Source organism: Hippopotamus amphibius, chromosome 3 (assembly GCF_030028045.1).
Source record: "Hippopotamus amphibius kiboko isolate mHipAmp2 chromosome 3, mHipAmp2.hap2, whole genome shotgun sequence".
Classification (NCBI taxonomy): Eukaryota; Metazoa; Chordata; class Mammalia; order Artiodactyla; family Hippopotamidae; genus Hippopotamus; species Hippopotamus amphibius.
The window spans coordinates 25741586-25755171 of NC_080188.1; the positions used below are offsets into that span (position 1 = coordinate 25741586).

Here is a 13586-nt window from a genome sequence, read left to right on the forward strand (position 1 = left end):
AGGAATCTGGAGTGCACGTCCGCGAACATGGGCGGGGCACAGCTTTGGATCCGGACTTGGCGGCAGCTGTTCTGATTCCAAAGCTCACTTTAATAGTGGTTATTTGCAAAGATATTCATAAGATTTAATTTCTTCTTCTAATTTTATTAAGATACAGTTGACACAGAGCACTGTATAAGTTTAAGGTGTACAGCACAACGATTTAACTTACGCACATCATGAAATAATTACAATAAGTTTAGTGAACATCCATCATCTCATATAGGTGAAAAATAAAAGAAAAAAAAAGGTTTTTTCCTTGTGATGAGAACTGGTAGGATTAACTTTTAACAACTTTCATGTATATAATATCCAGCAGTGTTACTTGTATTAATCATGTTGTTCATTACATCCCTAGGACTTAGTCATCTTATAATTTTTTAATTTTTTTATCCTATAACTGAAGAAGGTTATACCTTTTGATGACCATACATCCTACAAAGATATTACATTATTATTGACTGTATTCTCCACGTTGTACACTTCACCACTGTGACATTTATTTTGTAGCTGGAAGTTTGTACCTCTTAAATTCCATCACCTATTTTACTTATGAATATTCATTTTTAAAACTTGATTAGATATATTTAAATCATAATGGGACAAATGCTCCTCTGTTCAGTCAAATGATACAGAAACAAATAGAAAGCTAGTAATGTCCCCTCACTCTTCCATTCCCCTCGCTCTTCTATCTTTTCCCTCTATGTGAACAATTTTCATGTGTATCTTACCATCACAGTTTTACATTTATATTAAATGTACAAATATATAAATATATACATGAATAAGTTGTACTACCAAGTGTTTTACCTTATTCTGCTACTACACTTTTTAACTTAAATACAATGTCGATTTTCCTCTAAGACAACTTAACTCTTAGCCGGTAATTCTCAACCCTGGCTGTAGATTGGAATCACCTGAAGAGCTTTAAAAAAAAAAGATCGCCGGAGCTCCGCCCCCAGAGATTCAGGTTTAATTGGCTTGGGTGGGGCCTTGGCATCAAGCTCCTCAGTTGACTCTGCTGTGTAGCTTGTTAGAACCCCTGATTTAAGCAATCCAAACAGGCTGCAAATACCAGCTCTCTGCCCGAATTATCCTGGTATGCATCCTCCCAAGATAGCCCTCCACTGAGGTTATTTCAGCATCAGTGCTGATTTTGGAAACCATGGAAGGCCCATCTTAAATTCTGTCTCCTCAAGAAGGTTGGCTATCAGATGGGAAAACTGCTTCATCTTTTATATCATGTTAGGGAGAGTCCCATGACTGCAAAAAGGGCCACCAGAGCCAGGGATTTCAGACACCACATAAATGACAGTCTGCTCTGTTAGGCTAGGTTTATTCCTAGAATTGACTAAACTCTAGAGATTTGCCCTTGCCTGCAGAAGGAGCTTTCCTGAATTGGCCATCGCAGGAAGCCACACCCAGGACCTGTTTCTCCTTGTCTGGGGAGACGCACCTACACAGTGGGTGCAGGAACTTGTTTGGCTTCTCCAGCCTGGCTTGGGAGGGTCTGCAAGTCTCCCAGCTCCACGGCTCTGTCCTGATGGGTGCTTCACCATTTGTGTGATCCTTTAGTTTTCTTCACTCTTGCCACATATTTAGTGGGAGCTAGATATACAAAATAGAGCTGTGCAGAGATCTGCCCCTCTTTATCTTTGGGGGACAGAACAACTGGCAGCCAGTGATTGTTACTATTTGGCCTGATTACTGCCACTGTTGGTTCTGCCTTCTCTGCAGGCGCTTTCCTTCTTTCAAAGCGCTTAGCCCGTCACAAGTTTTGAGAGACCAGATGGGTTGGTGGAATTTACCTAGGAGTAAAATATTTTTTTAAAAAGCCGTGAGTTTTAAGCTAGCAGACCATGACAGGACAAAGCTACATTATACTGGGTGAGGGAGGGAATAGACGGTCAAGGGATGAGAAAACAGACTAAATCAGAATTGTGGGCTTTTTCTCAGTTTCTTTTCTAGGTATATAACAACATTAAGTTTAGATTTGACCCCTTTACCCTCCAAAAAAAAATAACTGCCAAGCGTTTCAAGTCTAGGTAGATGGGTGAACTGTTAAAACAGAATTTCAGCGACACAGGAAAGAATCGAGCCCCAACCGCAGTCAGGTTCTGGGCTACTGAGATGTGCGCCAGGCAAACAGGAAGCACCGTTCGGCAGCTGGAGCTGCGAACCCAGTCGGCGGCCAGGCCCCGCCCCCGCCCCTGACGTCACGAGAGGTGGGGCGGCGAGCCATTGGCTTTTCGCTGGAGCTCGGGCCGCTCGCTCACCCCGGCGCAAAGGGGCGGTGGAGGAGAGGGAGCGTGGGGAGGAACGGAGGTTGCCAGCTGTGCCCGGGCTGGGCTCCGGTTCCGGCAGCTGAGTCTGGGGAGCTGTCTGAGAAGTGATTTTTATTTTTCCTCCTTCAAAGTCAAATGGCTGGCGTAGAAGCATAACCCGCCTCCACTCTTCGGATTTGTGCTTGGTTCTGCTCTCGCATCTTGGGACTTGGGATCAGTCATGCTGTGATGTGTGCCCAGAGAGGAATTGGTAAGAGTGAACCAGTGAGCCTCTCGGACCGTTTCCCTGCCTTCCGTTTCACTACCCACGCTCTTTTCCTCTCTCTCGGTTTCTTTACTCTGTCTCTCTCTCTTCTCCCTCCCCCAGTAATTGTGTTCGGGTTGGATCAAAACTGGAGTTTAGGGCTTTTGTTGAACTTAAAAAAGAAAAAGAAAAAAAAAAGAAAAGGAAAATCTTACTCCGATTTCAGTCACTTTCAGGAGAGGGATTATTTTACCTATTCGGAATGCTGGGTTTTGTGGAAAGAAATTATGCACACACACACCCTTTGTCATCTCATTGTGAAATCGAAGTTTTAAAACAATTTTGGCTCTGTCTCAAAAGTAATGAAAAGAACAGGGGTTGAAATTTTAACCCAGTAAATAAACCACGGGTTGATTCCTTAGGAAGAAAAATGTGTTTGTGTTGGACCTTGCTCAGAAATAGTTCTTACAGGAGCGCTCCCAAAAAGCCCGCATTCTTCCCCGCAAACACAAACTTTGCAGAACTTAATTGTTGTTTAGGGCACCCTTTATCTTGCATTATAATACATTATAATTATACTACTGAATACAGCAGAGAGACATCTGGTTGGTTAGTGAAACCTCCATTCTGGAGGGTCGGGCTCCCTGTGCCTTCAGAAATGATGTATTTAAACTACTCTTAGTCATAAGGGCATGTTAACTCGGGTATTGAGAATGTTATCTAAATAAGACCAAAGGTTCTTGCTTCTTTTCACGTTAGTTTTTTCCGCGGATGAAAACAATTCCATAGTCTGAGAGCAAGCCTCTGACTCTAAAACAGCCTTGAAAAATGACCCACAAGGAGAGGGGGCTCCTTATCCACCAATGTCACTGTATCAGAAAAGTAACTCCAGAGGAGATAATTATTTTAAAATTAGGCTAGGTCACATTTCTGTGAAGAGTACATTATAGAAAGGTATTTGGTGACTTGTTTAGAGCCAATATGTAGCACATGATAATTGTTAACAGTAAACTCATTCAGTGTCCAGGTGTAAACCCTCATTCCAATCTACCCCAAAAGGCAATGTCTGCTCTTTCTGGACTCTTTGTTTTTATCAAAAGGAGATCATACCATATATGTTGAAAAGCAACTCTCCAGCATTCAAAAAGTTTTAGAGAGTTTTAAAAAGCAACAGTGTAACTGCTAATTTAACATTTGTTTAATCGAATAAAAAAATGGAGAATCTAAGCAGTCTAAAACAGGATGTCATAGCAAAACCTTTGCATAGCAAAAACTGAATACTTGTTCAATACTATTGCTTATTGACTAAGTAGAATTTGAATAGGATGTTATTTTGATGTCAGTAGAACAGAGGAGATGCTCAGAATTTGATTATAATCTGTAATAGAACAGAGATGCCTCATCTCTTAGACAAATGTACTTAGAATTAACTTTTAAAAATTAAGAGGTAAAAATGTCCACATATTCAAGGCTTCATTACAGGTCTTATTGTCTGACCTAGTTGAGAGTGGTCTTTTTAATGAGGGAAAATCAGAAAATGCTACAAACAAGATCACTTGGGGATGCTCAAAACCCAAAGCATGAGCAGCTGAGCAGCTTTCCTTATCACCTAGAAGAGGTTCCTTGTGAGTGTATTCTCTTAGAACATTATTCCCTATCTATTGTGAAAGAATTTCAATCTAAAATGGATAGAGCGGGGAGGGGGGGTTGGGGGGGATGAACTGGGAAATTGGCATTGCCATATATACATTACTAATAAGAAAAAAAATCAAGTTGTACACTTTAAATATATGCAGTTTATTGTATATCAATTGTATCTCAATAAAAGTTCTTCAAGAAAAAAAATAAAAATAAAATAAAATGGATAGAGTGGAAAGTCTCCCACATGTGCCTTTAGGAAAACAAAACTTAACGACTGAGACCTATTTCCCATAAATGCCTGATTTACAGAAATTGATACATTGGAATTTTCTTAAATGTTAATCAAAGGTTTCCTCATATCAGTCTTGGAAAGTTTTTGATTATGGTTTCCAAAGTAAGAAATGAAGAAATGACCCAGGTTGGGTTCGTCTCAAAAAATGAGCTGAATTGAGTTTTGCTTGTATGCTGGACTGGTTTTGTCTGTTCAGGGAATTTTCAAAGAAGGTCTCCATTTGTTTTGACTTTAATAGACTCTAACCCAACTCTCCCCTCTTTACATGCCCGGCCCATATACACAGCCTATTCCAAACCCTTAATGGACTCACCTGTGACTTTCTATAGTTCCTTTGTTCCAAATTTTTATTCCTCTGCTATTCCCGAATAAACTTATCTGTTTGAGTTTACCTCAGTTAACCTCTTTGTTTAGATGGATGTTACTACTGTAGATGGATTTATTTCGTTTGAGAAGCCATTGTAGTCATAGAAACAATACTATTCACAAAACTACTATCAGTGTTAGAGTAATAAGTAATATCGGTACTAGTTTTGTAAATAAATACGTCCTTAATGGGGTCTTCTTTTGTGCTGCTCAGTGAAGGGTACATTCGTACAACTATTGGAGGTAGTACTGTGGGAATATTTGTTAAAACCTGTAAATGTTTGTAGAGTTTGACTCAATAATCCTGGGTCTAGAAATAATATCCTAAGGAAATCATCTGAATTCCATATGCAGATTTATAACCATGTTCATTACAGTGTTATCTACAATATGAGAAATTAGAAACAAAATAATGCCCCCAATAGAAAAATATTTAAATGAATTAATATATATCTGCTTTGATAAAATTCAGTTTCCTAAATATTTCTGAAAAAAATTTTATGATGTAGAAAGGTCCTCATAATGTATTGAGCAAAAAAACAAGATTTTATCATACATTATCTTGAATGTATAAAATGCAACTTTGAAATAAACACATATATTATTTACTCAATAAATAGTAAGATCTTCCTATATATCAGGCATTGTTCTAAATTAACAAACACTGAACAAGACTGTTTCACTTCCCATTTGCATACAGGTTCCTGTTTGTATCAATGAATAACTCCACTGATATAGCATATAGAAAAAAAATTAGATTTTAAGATGGTAGAGTTATAGCTTTTTATTTTTTATATTTTTCATGATATTCCCAAATCTTCTACAGCAACTATTTTTATAATCACAATAATGCCATTTTGAAAAATATTGCCAAGAAATACCATAACCAAAATTAAAAGACAAACTCTAAGCTCTATACTATATATGGCAATATGCCCTTTTCAAACGATATTATAAAAAGCAATGAGAGATAGATGAACACCCCTATAAAAATGATCTCCAATGAAAAATAGACATAAGTGGGCAATTCACAAAGAAAAAAGACTTTTCTAAGGTTTAGGGGAGAGGTATGTTAACCTCCTAATAATCAGAGAATACTCAGTATAGCAATGTTACCCTCTTTTCACACATCACAATTAACAAACATGGAAAGCAAATCAAAATGTGTGAGGTTGTTGGGAAGAATAATGATATGGAAAAATGTTTATGAAAAAAATGAAAAAGTAAGTTACAAAATGATATCCTACTTTTGAAAAAAATCCGCTCTGTGCTGACAAACTATTTATGGAGAATAAACCAAATCTTAATAGTACTTATTGGGTGGTGGGATTATAAACAGTTTATCTTTTTTTTCCATGGTTTTAATCTGTAGTTTCTACAGTGAATATATTTTCGTTATCAGAGTAAAAAGTCTCTATCCAGTAAAGCAATTTGTCCTAGAATGAAGAGCAGGTAGACAATATTATCGTTCCCCTCTTTGACAAAGCCTCCACAGTCTCATTATGTGTGATTCCATGTCAGGTTTCATTGTTTCTGAATTATATTTGCTGGTGAGAACATTTGGATTATAAGGGAAATCAAAAGATGAAACTTATTCTAGTCACATTCACTCTTCTGCTCCCAGCTGTTCTCTGAAATAACAACCAGTGTTCAAATTGATTTGAACTTCATTCCTTTTCATTTCCTGTTCATCACATCTGCCAGGGTCTTGTGCTGATAAGCCTTAATTAAATCCTTTTTAATTTATTTTGCTAAAATCTACTTATTCCATTTAAGGCCATTCTGAATGAAGAATATGAGTACAACTACATTTCTGTTGCAAAACAAACTTACAAAATTTCAACTCTTCATGTAGGATAAATTAAAAAAATCTTGGTATCTTGGTTATAAAAATGAAAATTAGTTTAAAGTTATCCCAAAATGTGATCTTTCTTCAGTTTATAGTTCTTATAATTACTTAGCACTATGTTTAAACATTCTCATTCCCCTTACGGACTTTAATAATATATAGAAGGTTCTAGTAAAAATCGTAATTAACCTTTCTTCACTGAAGTCTTTTATAGACAGGTGTTCTCAGATGTTTCCATGACAGACATTCTCTCTACTAATCTGCAATGTCCTTCAGCCAACAAATTAACATCTCTAACTTGCAAGGTTAGAAAAATGCCTGAATCATTTTAAGAAAAAAATTTATTGAAGTATAGTTGACTTATAACACCATAGTAGTTTCTGGTGTACAAAATAATGATTCATTGTTTTTATCCATTATGCACCATACAAAATTATTACAGTATTATTGACTGTATTCCCTGTGCTGTACATTATAGCCCTGTGACTTATTTTATAACTGGTAGTTTGCATCTCTTAATCCTCTTCACCTGTTTTGTCCATTCCCCCATCCCTCCCCTCTGGCAACCATTAGCTCTCTATATCTGTGGGTCTGTTTCTGTTCTGTTGTATTTGTTCATTGGTTTATTAGATTTCACATATAAGTGAAAATATACAGTATTTGTCTTTTTCTGACTTATTTTACCAAGCATAGTACCCTCTAGGCCCATCCCTGTTGTCACAAATGGCAAGATTTCATTATTTTTTTATGGCTGAGTAATCTTCCATTGTACATATATACCACATCTTTTTTATTCATTCGTCTATTGAGGAACACTTAGGTTGCTTTTGTATCTTGGCTGTTGTAAATAATGCTTCAGTGAACATTGGGGTGCATGTATCTTTATGAATTAGTGTTTTAATTTTGGGGGATAAATACCTGGAAGTGGAATTGCTAAATCATGTGGTAGTTCTACATTTAATTTCTGAGAAACTCCATGCTGTCTTCCATAGTAGCAATGCCAATTTACATTTCAATCAACAGTGCATAAGCATTCCCTTTTCTATACATATTCACCGATACTTTTTGTTTCTTATCTTTTTAATGATAGCCACTCCGACAGGTTTTGTGGTTTTGATTTGCATTTCTCTGATGATTAGTGATGTTGAGCATCTTTTTAAATGCTTGGTCATCTGTTTGTCTCCTTTGAAAAATGCCTATTCAGATTCTCTGTCCATTTTTTAGTCAGATTGGCTTTTTTTGTTTTGATATTGAGTTGTATGAGTTCTTTATATATTTTGGTTATTAACCCCTTATTGGGCATATCATTTGCAAATATCTTCTCCCATTCAGTAAGTTGTCTTTTCCTTTTGTTGATAGTTTCCTTTACTGTGCAATAGCTTTTTCATTTGATGTGGTTCCATTTATTTATTTTTGCTTTTTGTTGACCTTGCCTAAGGAGACACATCCAAAAAATATTACTAATGGGACTTCTCTGGCAGTCTAGTGGTTAAGGCTCTGCACGCCCACTGCTGGGGGTTTGGGTTTAATCCTTGGTCGGGGAACTAAGATCTTGCATACCACATGGCATGGCCAAAAAAAAAATGAAAAAAATATTAAAACAAATATTGCTAAGACTGATGTCAAAGAATATACTGCCTATTTTTTTTTCTAGGAATTTTTGGTTTCAGGTCTTATGTTCAATTCTTTCTTTCATTTTTCAAGTTTATGTTTGTATATGGTGTGAGAAAATGGTCTATTTTCATGCTTTTACATGTAGCTGTCCAGTTTTCCTAATACAACTTATTGAAGAGGCTGTCTTTTCACCACTGTGTATTCATGCCTCCTTTGTCATAGATTAGTTGACCAGATGTGTTTGGGGTTATTTCTGGGCTTTTTATTCTGTTCCATTGATCTATGTGTCTCTTTTTGTGCCAGTACCATACTGTTTTGATTACTGTAGTATAGTCAGAAGTCAAGGAGCGTGATGCCTCTGGCTTTGTTCTTTTTGCTCAAGATTGCTTTGGCTAGTTAGGGTCTTTTGTAGCTTCACACAAGTTACAGGATTATTTCTTCTAGTTCTGTGAAAAAATGCCATGGATATATTGATGGAGATTGCATTGAATATGTAGATTGCTTTGGGTAGTATGGATATTTTAACAATATTAATTCTTCTGATTTGTGAACACAGTATATCTTTCCATTTATTTGTGTCAACTTTAATTTCTATTATCAACATCTTATAGTTTCTAGAGTACAGGTCTTTCACTTTTTGGTTAGATTTATTCCTAGGTACTTTATTCTTTTTGATGTGATTGTAAATGGGATTGACAGTTCATTATTACTATATTGAAATGCATTGGATTTCTGTATATTGATTTTGTATCCTGCAACATTACAGAATTCATTGATTCTAATAGTTTTTTTGGTGGCGTCATTATAAGTTTCTGTGTATAGTATCATGTCTCTGCAGTTAGTGAGAGTTTTACTACTTCTCTCCCAGTTGGATGCCTTTTTTTAATTAATTAATCAATTAATTAATTTATTTTCTTGTCTGATTGCTGAGCCTAGGACTTCCAGTACTGTGTTGAATAAAAGTGGGATAGTGGGCACAGTTGTTTTGTTCCTGATTGTAGAGGAAAAGCTCACAGCTTTTCACTGTTGAATATGATGTTAGCTGTGGGTCTTTCGTGAATGGCCTTTATTATATTGAGGTCTTTTCCCTCATTGTTGAGAGTTTTTAATCATGAATAGATTTTGAATTTTTTCAAATGCTTATTCTGCTTCTATTGAGATTATCATATGATTTTTGTCCTTCATTTTATTAATGTAGGTATATCACATTGATTTTGTGGATCAAATCATCCCAGGAATAAATCTCACTTGATTATGATGTATCATCTGTATGATCTTTTCAATGTATTGTTGGATTCAGTTTGCTAATATTTTGTTGAGGATTTTTGCATCTATGTTCATCAGGGATATTGGCCTGTAATTATCTTCTTTGGAGTGCCTTTTTCTGGTTTTGGTATCAGGTTAATACTGGCTTCACAGAATGAGTTTGAAAGCATTCGCTCCTCTTCAATTTTTTGGAATAGTTTGAGATAGATGTTAACTCTTTTTAAAATGTGTGGTAGAATTCCTCTGTGAAGCCATTTCATCCTGGGCTTTGTTTATTGGGATTTTTTTAAAAATCAGTGATTTAATTTTATTACTAGTAATTGGCCTATTCTGATTTTCTATTTCTTCCTGATTCAGTCTTGGAAGATTGTATATTTCTAGGAGTTTATCCATTTCTTCTAGGTTATCCAATTTGTTGATGTATAATTGTTCATAGTATTCTCTTATTGTTGTTTGTATTTCTGTGATATCAGTTGTAATTTCTCTTCTTTCATTTTTAATTTTATTTATTTGAGCCTCTCTTTTTTCTTCATGAGTCTGACTGAAGGTTTTGTTTATTTTTTTTTTAAAATCAGCTCTTAGTTTCATTAGCTTTTGTATTGTTTTTTAGTCTCTACTTTATTTCTTTCCACATTGAAATAATAATTTCCTTCCTCCTACTAACTTTAGTTTCTGTTTATTCTTTCTTTAGTTCCTTTGGGTATAAAATTAGATTATTGTTTCTTGAGGTAGGTCTATATTGCTGTGAACTTGCCTCTTAGAACTGCTTTTGCTGTGTCCATAGATTTTGGAAAGTTGTGTTTCTGTTTTCATTCATCCAAGGTATTTTTAAATTTCCTCTTTGATTTCTTCATTGACCCATTGGTTTTTTAGTGGCATGTTGTTTACTTTCCAAATGTTTGTGTCTTTTCCATTTTTTTCCCTATAATTGGTTTTTAGTTTCATATCTTTATGGTCAGAAAAGATGCTTGATATAATTTCAGTTTTCTTAAATTTATTGAGACTTGTTTTATGGTCTAGCATGTGATCTATCCTGGAGAAAATTCTATATGCAGTTAAAAAGAATGTGTATCCTTCTGTTTTTGGCTGGAATGTTCTGCATATATTAAGTTTATCTGGTTTAATATGATGTTTAAGGCCAGTGTTTCCTTATTCATTTTTCTGTCTGGATAGTATAGCTTGTTCTTTGGTTTGGAATGTATTCCTCTGTCTTGTCATTTTGTTTTACCTTGTGTTTGTGTCTGTGAGTTAGGCAAAATAGTTACCTCTCCTTGTTTTGAAGGTATGTCTTCATGGAGGAGTGTCCCTATGCAATTTGTATGTGCCTGGCTTTGGCAGAAGGGCTGGAGCTGAGGCAGGTAGGGGCTGATGCTTCTCTGGGGCACACTGAGTGCCACTACTTTGGGGCTAGGGGCTGGAGCCTAAGCCCAGTGCAGGCTGGGGCTTCTCCCAAGGCAGTTGGGGACTGCTGCCTTGGGGGTGGTGGGGGCAGTAGCTGGAGCCTGGTGTGAGCTGGGGAGGAGAGGGTGGGCATGCTGGGGTGGTTTTGGCAGGCTGACTAGAGCACTAGACATTTTTCAATCTGCTGCTTCTGGGCTAGTACCCAAATTGAGTAAGTGTGTGCATGTGCCCTTTAAGAGCAGGGATTTGGTTTCCTACAGCCCTCCAGCTCTCCTGGTCATAATCCTTTATGGTTTTCAAAACCAGTTAAGGGGACAAATTTTCCTGGTGCTGGTTCCCAGGGTTGGAGTGCCCAATGTGGGGCTTGAACTCCTCACTCCTTAGGGGGGCCTCTGAATTTGTAGTATCCCCCTTTGTTTCTGGGTTGCCTGCCAGAGGTGTGGGTCCTGAACAGGCCACATCTCTGCCCTCATCTCTGTTTCAATTTGTGTATGTGGTTTGTTTGTTTGTTCATTTAATAGCCTTAGTTGTAAAAGAGCTGTTCTGCTAGTTTTCAGGTCATTCCCAGAGAGAATTGTTCTATATGTAGTTGTAGTTTTCGTGTGTCTGTGGGAGGAGGTGAGCTCAGGATCTTCCTCCTCTACCATCATGATCCCTGATACCTAAATTTGAAGCATTATTATACTTTTAAGATTCCTAAACCAAGGACTGAGAAAAAAAAGGAAATACTTTCAATGAGGCAAGGGAATTTTGAAAAGCAATTCTTAACTGTGAGTCCTAAACTGACTTTCCTCTCCCAAATTATCACATTTCATTTTGAGCCAAGCTGGTGCAAACGATGAGATCTGGTGGTCCTTACTGGTCAATTTGTCACATTTTTTTTTCTTTTGCCTGCTTGATTTGGGTCATGGTCAGGATGGGTGGGGTGGTGATAGGATTGTGTGGATAATGTATGTTGTATCGAGAATGCAGTATTGGTGACAGGCAGAAGACAGGAGTGGAACCAGGACAGGAAGGATAGAGCCAAGTGAGGAAAGTGAGAGTGTGGCTCATGGCAGGTTGTTGCAGTGTTGCCCTCTCCAGCCTTTGGTGTTGCTGTGTCATTGAGGTACATTCAGAGATACCTTTGGAAATCTCTAATTCCACTCCTTGATAGGTTACCGGTAAACTGCGCTCTGAAGCACATTACTTAGTTTTTCCAGTCCAGTCTCTCTGCCTTTTCTTCCCCATTCCAATGTGTCTTTTACACCTCTTGCAAAGAAATCCTTTAAATGTACACATCATGTCACACCTTCTCAGATACCTTTGGTTTCAAATTTCCTTTAATCCAAATAGAAATTCTTCATCTTAGTAGGTAGACTTATTATGACTAGATATCCATCTTAATTTCCTACTCCTTAATTCATATTTGAATCTCCAGCCATGTTGAACTACTCAGTGTTACTTAACACTGGGTTATAGAGTTTTCTAGCCTTCTTGCCTTTATTCATTATACTTCCTTTAAAATTCTCTTTCAGGAAGGCTACTCTCTTCTCCCTTTCTGTCTTTCAGCCTCATATCATGCATTCTCATAGGATGTTCTGTTTCCCTAAATGTATGTACTGCATGATTACCCTAGTGTTATCACTTTTATTGAATTGAGTATTTTGACCTGTTCTGAGCATGTTTCTTCATTCTCAAAGAAACAGCACTGTGCCTAAGACAAGGTAAAGGGAATGAACACTGGAAGATAAGCTCCTAGAAGGCAGAGATTTTCTTCTGTTTTGTTCCTTGATTTAGCTCTGTTATGTGTTACAATACCCGGCATATAGTAGGAGCTCAATAAACATTAGGTGAAAGAATGAAGTTGTTGAGCACTTCCAGTGTGCTAGGCACAATGCTGGTACTTTGATTTTATAAACATCCCTACAAAAATGTGTGAGATATGTGATGCTATTTCCACCTTACAAATGTGGAAACTGAGGCTCAGAAAGGCAAAGAGCTTGTGGTAGGTGGCTGACTGTGAATCTGACTGAGCATCAGTATCATTTGAACTTTTTAGAGCTTCTGTTCTTTCTACTAACTGCAGATGTATTTGTTGTTGTTTTGAAAACAACTGATTATAATATCGCTTCTAATTCAAAATGGATGTGTTTTGGAGGGTGGAGAGCATTTAGTAATTATTGGAATTGACCACGTATCATGAATCCAATTTATAATCCAGTGAGCAGCATCCATTTCTTTTTAATATCATTTGTAGCTTTCATCTGTCTCTTGTTGTTGATATACTATAATTAGTAATACTTGCAAGCCTGAGGGGCAGTTTAAATACAGTTGTTCCTCCCTATCTGTGGGGGGTTGCTTCCAAAATCCACCATGGATACCAAAATCCACAGGTGCTCAGGTCCCATAGTTGGCCCTTCATATCCTCGGTTACATGATTCAACCAACCATGGATGGTGTGGTACTGTATTTATTGAAAAAAATCAGTGTATAAGTGGACCTACACAGTTCAAACCCATGTTGTCCAAGGGTCAAGTGTATACGTGTTGAGACAGTTTAAGTAATTGACATATATAATATATGCTTTCATTACTTTAAGTCATGTGC

General features: G+C 37.0%; 1 protein-coding gene across 3 annotated transcripts in view; it reads left to right on the plus strand.

The window, feature by feature from the left end:
- Positions 1–2322: 2322 nt before the first annotated feature.
- The window catches only part of ATP10D (ATPase phospholipid transporting 10D (putative)), a 109766-nt gene continuing 98502 nt past the window's right edge, over positions 2323–13586 (plus strand). For all 3 annotated transcript variants that reach the window (XR_009052511.1, XM_057725826.1, XM_057725828.1), the window contains exon 1: positions 2323–2574. The gene's annotated coding sequence lies outside the window, so the exon portion shown is untranslated. The remainder of the gene's footprint in view (positions 2575–13586) is intronic.